Consider the following 10,641-nt stretch of genomic DNA (forward strand, 5'->3'; position numbering starts at 1 on the left):
TTGCTAGGTGATTATTTAGTCAAAAGTCCATCCACAAGTCAGTTTGATATTCTGGTCGATAGATATGGCTCGGATCCTTGCTGTTTCATTTTATTGTTAGCCTGCTTTATTGTCTGAAAATCACAAGTAAGCCTTGAGATGTAATATACTTCTCAACAAGCTGCACAATTTGAAGTGTCATTCATGCTTGAATTCAGGACGAACTCTGATTTTCAGCAATAGCAATCATGAGGCTTGTCTCAGCACTAATATGGTGAGTACATTGTGGTCTTGTGGCATCTCAGAATGGCTGTTTTTGATTTATGGCAGTGCTCAAAAAAAGCCTGTCTACGGAAGCATAAACCGAGTCATCTGGGGAAGGCTGTTTTTGTAGAAGTATAATCGTGACTAGTTCAAACACCCCTATATCTTCAACATCTTATCAGCACCGTTCACAGCATTTCTAAAGATGAAGAGAGACAGAGCATCTCAGATCACTTTGAGAGGTGTCTCGTACTGTTAATGGCGCCTCACATTTGACCACTTACTCTCAAGCACACGTTTATTGTACTATTCACCGTCTCCCAAGCTCTTTATCCCTGTGCTGCTATGTGGCATCAGGCCAACATTTAACGTCGGAATGTAAATTCAGTTTAGTTCACTCTAATATATTACCAAGGCATAAAAGGTCAAACGCAGTCGGGACGCTACTATTAATACAATCACTGTGGAACTCAGCATCAAATGTGAGAGCAGGTTTATCAGACAAAATGTTCATATCTTGAGCCTCTGTCAGGAGATCTCAGTGTCTTAAAGAAATAGTTTATGCAAAAATTAATCATTGTCAACTTCACGATATTAAAGGTCATATGACTTTCTTTCCTCCATGAAATGAAACAGAAGTTTTATAGAATTTCCAATTGTTAGTTTAGTTTAGTTTTTTTATAAAGCACATTTCTACTGCCTCAAGTGCAGCTGTACAAAGCCATCGATAAAACCAAACACAGAGAATACAAAACACAACAACATAAAATTAATATTTAGTTCTCTCCTGGGTCAGAGTCAAACGCCAAGCTATAAAAGGCGCAATCACCTTTTCGCTTGAGTCGGCACTTTTCGCTTGAGTTCGCTTTTCGCTGGTACATAATAATAAGATCTGACAGATAGGAGGGTGTGAGACCATTTAAAATTGTAAAAATTATTAATAAGGCCTTGAAGTCGATCCGAAATCTGATAGGTATAGCCACTGAATGGATGTTAGAATCAGGGTAATTCTGTCCCTCTTTCTCATACCGGTCAATAGTCTAGCAGCGGCATTTTGAACCAGCTGCAATCGATTCTCCAATGACTGAGAGAGTCCTAAATACACCACATTACAATAGTCCAGTCTGGATGATATAAAAGCATGGATGATCGTCTCTAAATCTCTAAATGAGAGCATAGGTTTCATTTTAGCTATTAATCTTAAGTAGTAGAAACTAGTTTTGACCACAGCACTAACTTGTTTTGCAAAATTCAATTCAGAGTCAAAAAAATACACCCAGATTTTTTGTGCATGGGTGAAGTATCTAGAGATAAGTGGCGAAGAGCTAAGAGGGCCAAAAACAACAACATCAGTTTTTCTCTCATTTAAGTGGAGAAAATTCTTAGCCATCCAGCACTTTACATCATCGAGACACTTAACAAGGTTGGAACAGGACTTATCAAGTGGATGGACCGTAGCATCTGGATGTGAAGAAGGCTTAGGGTTAACCACTTTATCCAAAGTATTAAACAGTACTTTTGGATTATGTGAATTTTTTGTTATAAAATCTGAGAGATATTCAATTTTAGCTGCTTTGACAGCGCACTGATAGGTAGACAGGCGGTTCTTGAAAATCTCCAAGGAGACTTGTAGCCTATCTTTTTTCCATTTATGTTCTGCTTTACGGCACTCCTGCCTGAGAGCCCGGGTATGGTGGTTGAACCATGGACGTGAGCTACGTTTAGAAACCTTTGATTTTAGTGGTGCAAGTGAGTCTAGAATATTTGTACATGTCTCATTAGTAATTTCCTCAGTGTTGAGGCTATGCGAAGGAGCTTCAAAAACAGATTTCGTTATAGACTCTGTGTAGGCATTAGAAAACTCCTTTACAGTTGAGGGAATTATCACACGAGAATAATGCACATCCTTCTGATCGTTAGGAGGTAGATATGGAACTATTATATTAAACATGACAGACATATGATCCGACAGGCAGCTTTGCTTAATATCAATGTTACATACTGAAAGGCCGTAAGTTAGAACAAAATCAATGGTATGTCCGTGTTCGTGTGTAGGGCTGTTGATTTGTTGAAGGAGGTCAAATGACATAGCTGCCAACTTTTGAGTTTAGCTTGGAGTGAGATTTATGGGGGGGGGGGTATTGTCATAAGTGTATTGTGATTGTCAATTTTTTTTTATTATAATAACAACTTCAGTAAAAGTAAAATAAAATATGTCAAGTAAAAATATAATAAATATTTAATATAGTACACATATTTAGCAAAATACTCTCTATTGCTCTATTTTTCTAGCCAACTGCTAGCCCATATTATGGTCATTAAATGGCTTTCCTGAGGTAAATGTTATGTGACATAATTGTTCTCCTGTTGTTTTATTGACCCCTTTCCGCAGATAAAAAACACTGATTGATCGATATCATGTATGAGGAATATACATTTCGGTAAATTGTACTGTATCTTTCAACAGTGTTCGTGTTTATTTACTATTGGCTAGTAGAGATGATCTGTTCACGTGCCGCTATAGGGATCTGTTACGTCACATTTACAAGCGCCAAAACGGTATTTATTGTTTGAATTTCTTAATAAAATTGACAGAATCTGAGAGCTGAGATTTTTTTTATATCATAAGTAACCTGCTCTGTCTCTGACGGTCTCCGTGTCCTCTTTTCTTCGTGATTTTTCTGTGCGTGAGAAAATGGATGTGTGGCGTGAGAGAGTGTGAAAAGTCTCACGGTGAATGCGTGAGTGTTGGCAGCTCTGAAATGAGTCAATGAGTTGTAGAAATTCCTTGACCAAGTGCAAGGGCAACAGACATGGATATTAAAATCACCCAGGATTAACAATTTATCCACAGTAGGGACTATATTAGACAGAAAAGTCCTGAATTCCTGCATAAAGTCCTTATTATATTTTGGCGGTCTATAAATAAGGGCACAAGTCACTGGGCCGGGTAGTTAAATTGTAAATAATTGCAACTCAAATGTACTATATTGCGTGGAAGGCAAGAGTCTACACTTAAAAGCGTTTTTTAAAAACTGTAGCCACGCCTCCACCACGGCCCACTAACCTGGGAGAGTTGAAATAGTCACAATCAACTGGAGATAAGTCTGTCAATGAATCCAACCCAGAATTGAGCCAGGTTTCCGTCAAAAATAAGAAGTCCAAGTCCAAAATAAACGATTTGTTACAGATGGATCTCACGTTTACCAGCGCCATGATGATTGATGATTGGCGAAAGGGGGTCAACGAGTCCGGAAAGACTGAAACAAGACCGGTAGCCTGTAACTCCGACGCATGGTTTAGGCAGCCAATAGCTTCCAGGCCAGGCGTGGATAAACCGTGGCAATGAAGCCCCACATCTCTTTAGCCTAACAAGAAGTCCACTGCGCTTTCTTCATTTTCTGACATGCTTTTTACGATGAAGACAGCAGCCCGTCAAGTAACAGCTGATCACAGGAAAGATAGAGGAAGCCTGTGAGTTGAAGAAGTGATCCTCAATAGGGATGCGTCTGCAGCAGTCCACCGAAGAGAGACGTAAATCGAGAAGGGCTTGACGATCGTAGGCGAGTACAGAAGTGGTTTCTAACACACACAACCAAATCGTCCATACCAATACATATAGAACAAATGACATGGATGAAATCCGACGGCCAAGCCAGCAAATCAGCCCGGCGCCATCTTGATTACAGACAGAGACTTTCTAATCCATGTCATACTAACTCCTCTTTCAGTGGTGGCCATCTATGACTACTCCATTGCATTCGATGAAAGTCCAAAGGCACCAAAGTCAACAATAAACGTCATTCGAGAACCATTTAAATTCCATAACAACTTATGAGTAAAACACAACATTCAATGAAAAGATATATAGGCCTACCCAGACAGCAACATAGTGTTGGCCCAGATCCGGCCCACATCTGGTACACGTGGATTCCACAAGGCCCAGATGTGGGCTGGATCTGGGCCAACATGTTGCTGTCTGGGTATATTTTAAATTTGGAGTAATGTGCATGGAAGATCCGTCCACAATGAGACCAGAAATGTTTATTAAGAGTGTAAATTTGCTCATTTGACTTCTTGTTGACTTCAAGTTCAAGCATCATAAAAGTAGGTCTACAATCTTAAAAATAAAACTGCTTTTGGAAATTTTTTCTAAAAAATTTATTTTTATTTTTAAAATTTATTTTTAAGATTTAAGCTTTTTAAGATTTTAAGATCAACCATTGTTACTTCCATAAAGAGAATTTCAGTTAAAGGGGTGGTATAATGCCCTTTTCACAAGATGTAAAATGTGTCTTTGATGTCCCCAGAGTGTGTAGGCCTATGTGAAGTTTTAGCTCAAAATGCCCCACAGATATTTTTATATAGCATGTTAAAGTTGTCACTTTTTGAGGGTGAGCAAAAACGCACAGTTTTTGTGTGTGTCCCTCTAAATGCAAATGAGCTGCTGCTCCCGGCACAGGGGGCGGAGCTTCAACAGCTTGTGTCATTTTACCTCACACAGACATGCACTGAAAATTTCAAAAACTTTTAGACTTTTATGTTCAAACCGGAGTCAGATGATGTCAACGGAGTCAATGATGGAGAGACTGAAGAAGAAGTGACAACATGTAGAATGCAAAAAGACATTTCTGAATGGTAAGTTGATGAATGTATGTAGCTGATGTATAGTTATCTTCTAGTCACTGATTAGCATATTCTGTCTTGATAATCTATAAATCGTGTTCAGTTTCGCTGAACCCAATCGGGGTTTATGTAAATTCTAGGGTTGGTGATGTCACTAACCCGGGAGGAATGTCCTTAAAAAGCAATTTCTTTAAAAGCAAATATCTCCCTTTGCTTTGAACTTTGAGCATTGTAACTTTGCAGATGTTGTTTATGCTCAAACAGCAACATTACACACTAACTAAAGTTAGAAAGTTTTCTTAGTGAGAAGAACAGTCTGAATAACCTTTTTTTTTTCATTACAAAGAACCTTCCAGGTTCCATAGATGTTAAAGAGGCTATATTGTAAAAGTTTTCATGTATTAATATTTTTATATTGCCAATGTGCGAACAGCTTGTAAAGAACTAAAAAAAAAACGAGACATTCACCAACTTCCTATGTTGTCTATGAAAGCCTGTAGCACAACCTAGGAAGTTGTGGTATCAGGCCCTGTAGAACTCAGAACGTTTTTGCCGGGTAAATCAAAATATTGTGACAGTTAGGATCGGCTCCCGCGAGAATCAATTCCGTTCAATGACGCATGAAATTAATGTAGTTCAGGATTATGACAAAAGAGCTGTGCTGTACTGTCATGAGTCGTGCAAAGAAAAAATATTCATTTAAACTGTAGTTTCACACAGCCAGATGTATATATTCTATTTATAATCAATCTACAGTGTTATTTTAATTACCTCATCTCTCGACATGATGCCGGTGCAGAGTGGTGCAAACATCCACATCGCTACGATCAGATGTTTTCTTCACTGCTGTCATTTTTGTCCTGTGATTATGTTGTTATTGAGAAGAAAGTGCGCAGCACATTTAGGCCTAACGTATATTCATCTAAACGTCACAGCGCGGGCTGTGGATGTTCGTTAAAAGTATACCGCAAAGGTAGGCTATTTCCAACTTCTTTTTACTCTAAGCGAAAAAAACAACAACTAAAAAGTACTTCACCGTGATTGAGTATATGTGGACAGACACTAAATCACGTTTCTGTCTCTTGTACGTTACGTGTGGATGAGTGCGAGACTGCGAGCACGAGCAGTAGTTGTTGACTGCAGTTCACTTAATGTCCAAAGGTGTCGCTAATAACAAGTGCACGGGTCATACACATATGCACTAGTCTTCTGAAATCTTTGTGATTTTTTTTTTTTTTTTTTTTTTTTTAATCAGCACATGCACTAGTTCACGAAAAATCAACTTATATGGACATGCAAAAGAAAATGAATTCTAATCTACGTGTTTTGGATTAAATAAATAAACATTTTATAAAAATTATCCATGGCTTTATTATGGTAAAAGTGTAGTAACCATGTTTTTTTTGTTTTTTGTTTTTTGGCAGATTGATTACCGACAGTTTTAATACCATGGTTAAACTATTGTTAATTTGTGGTTACCATGGTTAAACTCTGCCTTATGTTTTTGATTTGTTTTATTTATAGTAAAACCATGGTTAACCTTCGTAAGGGTAATAAAAAGTCGCTCAAGAAGGGGACCAATAAAACAGCCCAATATAGCCTAAATCTGTCTGCATATACAGTATGAAGGGAAAGCAGGGAATTTTTTTCTTATCTTTTTCTTCATGCAAGTCTGTCTTGAATTTGTCATTGGTCTGACACACCAAGGTTGCACATTTCCTGGGTCTGGGTAACGCGGCGTTCTCACGGGACTGAGATACGCTTCATTCAGGCCTTCGTGAGAGCCGCTCCAAACATAGAGCACATGAGAAAGCCATCGCCCACAGAAACATGGCAACATGACAATCTCTGCTTAAAATTCCAGCCCTTGCTCGAGGGATTGTGTGTTTAGACCCCAGAGCACCATTTACCTCCATGATGATGATCATGGACTCTGCGAATGGTGTGATTTATGTGTAGGCTACAAATGTATGTTTGTATATATCAACCTCAACATGCACATTACTGAAGTCAAAGATTTATCCTTGCAAATGATTGTTCGGCCACACATGTGGTGGTTACCGTACACCAGATTTCTTATGGAAAATGCAAATCTAAATCAGCGTCACTCTCTCTTCTCAGATGTGGTCTATAGAAAATGTTGAACAATTATTATCATTATTTATCATTATAATGCATCTGCCTCACAACTAGCCTATATAAAACCCACTTACTAATATGGTGCATTATTATTTAAAATAGATAAAAAAAAGTTTGGGATTTACTTTGAAACAATTTTCTCTTTCACAGCGCAAATAATTCCGAAATGTAGAACATTTTGAGTGAAAGTTTTTTTTTTTTTAAAAGAACTACAATAAATACTACAAAAATCATTGATTTATTTATATAATTCAGAAAAATCACAAATAATTACAAAGAAACAGCTAGTAGACTAACACACTGAGTTAAACATAAAAGTTTGAAGTAGAAAGACTTTTATTTTGCAAAATATACTCCAATATAAAAATCTCTTTTATTTACAAATTTGATAAATCATTTACAGTGTAGGCTAATTAACAGTCAAACATGGTTCACATTCAGAATTTAATGAATTGCAATCCAGTATAAAATGGACAACATGAGTGTTAGAAAAATGGCTCAAGGACAAAACGATCCTCATTAAAGGTAAAAAAAGCTCTTAAACATCAGTTCTGGGGGCAAACGCGGCCCCTCGTTTTGAAGAAAAGTTCCTGGCTTACACCCACCTCCACTGCTAATAAATGAATATTGTATGCAGAAGATCAGACAATAGCCCATCATGTAATGATCTATAGCGGCTCTTGCCGCAGGACAGCGGAGGAGAATTTAAAGACCTGTCAGGGTCATTAGTGTTGTAGTCCTGGAGCTGCGGGGGAAGACAGCGCCTGCTCAACATCACCCGACAGGAACTTTAAATGGGAGCTCATGTACATTTGCATCACTTTTCTGATGCCCTCTTATGTGGGAGGCTGAAATCCCCTCGTGCCCCTTCACTCTCCCTTTGCAAAGTGCCTTCAATTGAGCACACACGAGCAAAATGTACCAAAAGTACTCATTACCACATTTTTAAAGACAACTTTGTCTAACAAGTGGTCATTTTGGACATGTAGGCTACTATGATAAAATCATAGCTTTTTGAACAATGGTAATTTGTTCTTGGACATGTGCTGTGTCAACACAATGGTTTTTAGAAAATGATAGTACCATAATATCATGATTTATGAATATGGTCTTCATACGCATTGTCAAAATTGGCAGCCTGTAATTGTTTCCTTCAAAGAGCTATTTCTACCTGATTTAACCTGTACAAATTCGTTTTGTAGGTGTAAATGTATTTAGGTTGAATTGATTTGACTATTTTTTTAAGTGTTGATTGTTTATCCACTCATAATTGGTTGTGTATTTTTATAATGATCCACACGCCAGATGTGAAGGAAGTGTACGGCTCTTTTTCTGACATACAACACCTCCTACTGTTCTAATGCGAGTAACACACAGAGTTTCAACACTTTGGCTGTTCAGCATACCAGATTTTTTGTAGTATATATGCTCTGAATATCCAGACTATAGAAGACATTGCAATGTTGACTTGACAGCATTGTCAGTGTGCTGTAGATCAGTGTTTCTCAACCCTGTTCCTGGAGGCACACCAACACTACAGATTTTCCAACTCTTCCCAACCAAACACACCTGATTCAACTCATCAGATCGTTAGTAAAGAGTCCAAGACCAGAAATAGACACATCCAAAATGTGCACTGTTGGTGAGCCTCTAGGAACAGGGTTGAGAAAGACTGTGAAAGTGGAGAAAAAGGTGAAACAACACCAACTAAAGAGGCCTATGAATAAATTAAGTAAAAAAAAAAAAAAAAATACAATTAATTTCTCGCAAATGACATCATAAGTGGAAACCGTTGATCAGAAATGTGCATTTACACACAAACTGGCCACCAGCCGCAACTTTCAGACGCCATCTTTATTTTTCTAGCTAAACTCTAACAGAATGGAAAGCACAGGATTGTGGGATATCAAAGGCACTAAGGCAGTGATGGAGACTGTGCTGCCTTCAAAAATCGATCAGATGAAGGTATCTCAGGAGACTGGAAGTGAAACTAACACTGCATTCGGACGTGCCCTGATGCCTTCCGACCTTGGAAGGCACAATTTATCAGTTTCTGGACGCAGCCATTATATTATCATACCTTCTGATTGGAGTGGGAGGAGACTAGAACAATCATCCAATCAGAGAGTGATCAGGTGGCCAATAATGTCGATACTTGAAGGCTGCATTCAAAATCGCATACTTCCCTACTATATAGTAAGCGAAAAACAGTATGTGACAAAAGAAGTATGTCCAAATTCACAGTACTACTCATAAGAGTAGTCAAACAGTACTCGGATGACCCACTACTTTTGGCTAGATTCTGAAGTGCGCATTAAAATGATTTGTGAATGGCACTGAAGTGATGCAACTGACCCTGGTAAATCACATGATAATGACAACATGGCGTATCTAGTACACATTTATACTACATAGAACACTTTTTTATCGGTCATGAAGTAATTATTTGTTCAAAATAAGTACCTACTCAAGAGAGTATGGGATTTCAGACGCAACTGGTATCTATCTATCTATCTATCTATGTATCTATCTATCTATCTATCTATCTATCTATCTATCTATCTATCTATCTATCTATCTATCTATCTATCTATGTCTGTCTGTCTGTCTATCAGCATAATTGTTACATATGGAGTGAAAATAGTATCAAAACCTCTCACATATGCACACGAGAGATCACAACATGACTTTTCTTAATTAAAACCCCAAACATTATAATTTATAAAAATCAGTATGCATATGATATGAAAGCTGTCTCAAAACAAAGATTTAAAAAACTTTACTGCTGCTTTTTGTGTGCGGGAATTAATATCTATTAGCTTCACAATTTTTCTGTATTACTATCTGATACCATAAATGAGGAAGGTGAAGTAGCCTACAAATACTACATGTATGTAAATAATGTGTTAGACAATGGACAAGCTGTACGGGTTTTGTTCAACAACTGCATTTTATTGTAACAATCAGAGACATGAAGAATGGTGAATTCTGTACATATCTTCCATGAGAAATGTTCAGCTTGTCATAACACTCACAGACATTAATCAAGAACTGTATCACTTGGTGAATAGGCAGGCAAGACGATTTATAAAAACAAAGCAGAACTGCAACGTAAGAAAATCATCGTGACCAAACGTTTAATTCAGACTAACACTGATCAACCTTACGCATGCCGGACGATCCGTTTGAGAGACAGAGTCACTGCAACCTTCAAAATGTCCTCACGGTAAAGGGGTTGTGGCTGTGATGTCACGAGAAACGGGTACGAATAAAACCCCCGGTGAGAAGAGGTTACCGGGGCAATGCTCCAACACGGCACGGCTGTCGTATCGAATCAGCATCCATGCCGAGCGATCGGGACCATTGCTATGGTGACCGCCTTCATCCTAAACTCAAATGAAAGGGTGAAAAACAGCAGCTCTCTCTTGATCTACTGTTCACCCAGGGGGTTTTCTATTATTTTCCATTTGTATTGTTGTAGGGCCTTTTCTTTCTGGTGAGACCCCCTTTGTGTAAACAGTGGGACAAAGTAGGAACGGACAGTTTGACATTTACAGCGAAAAACGAGTGAATTCAAATCACACCAAAACCCCACATGACTGCGCACCACGGCCAAGAACACCACTGTTAGGC

Source organism: Squalius cephalus (assembly GCF_949319135.1).
Source record: "Squalius cephalus genome assembly, chromosome: 16".
In the NCBI taxonomy this organism is placed as follows: Eukaryota; Metazoa; Chordata; class Actinopteri; order Cypriniformes; family Leuciscidae; genus Squalius; species Squalius cephalus.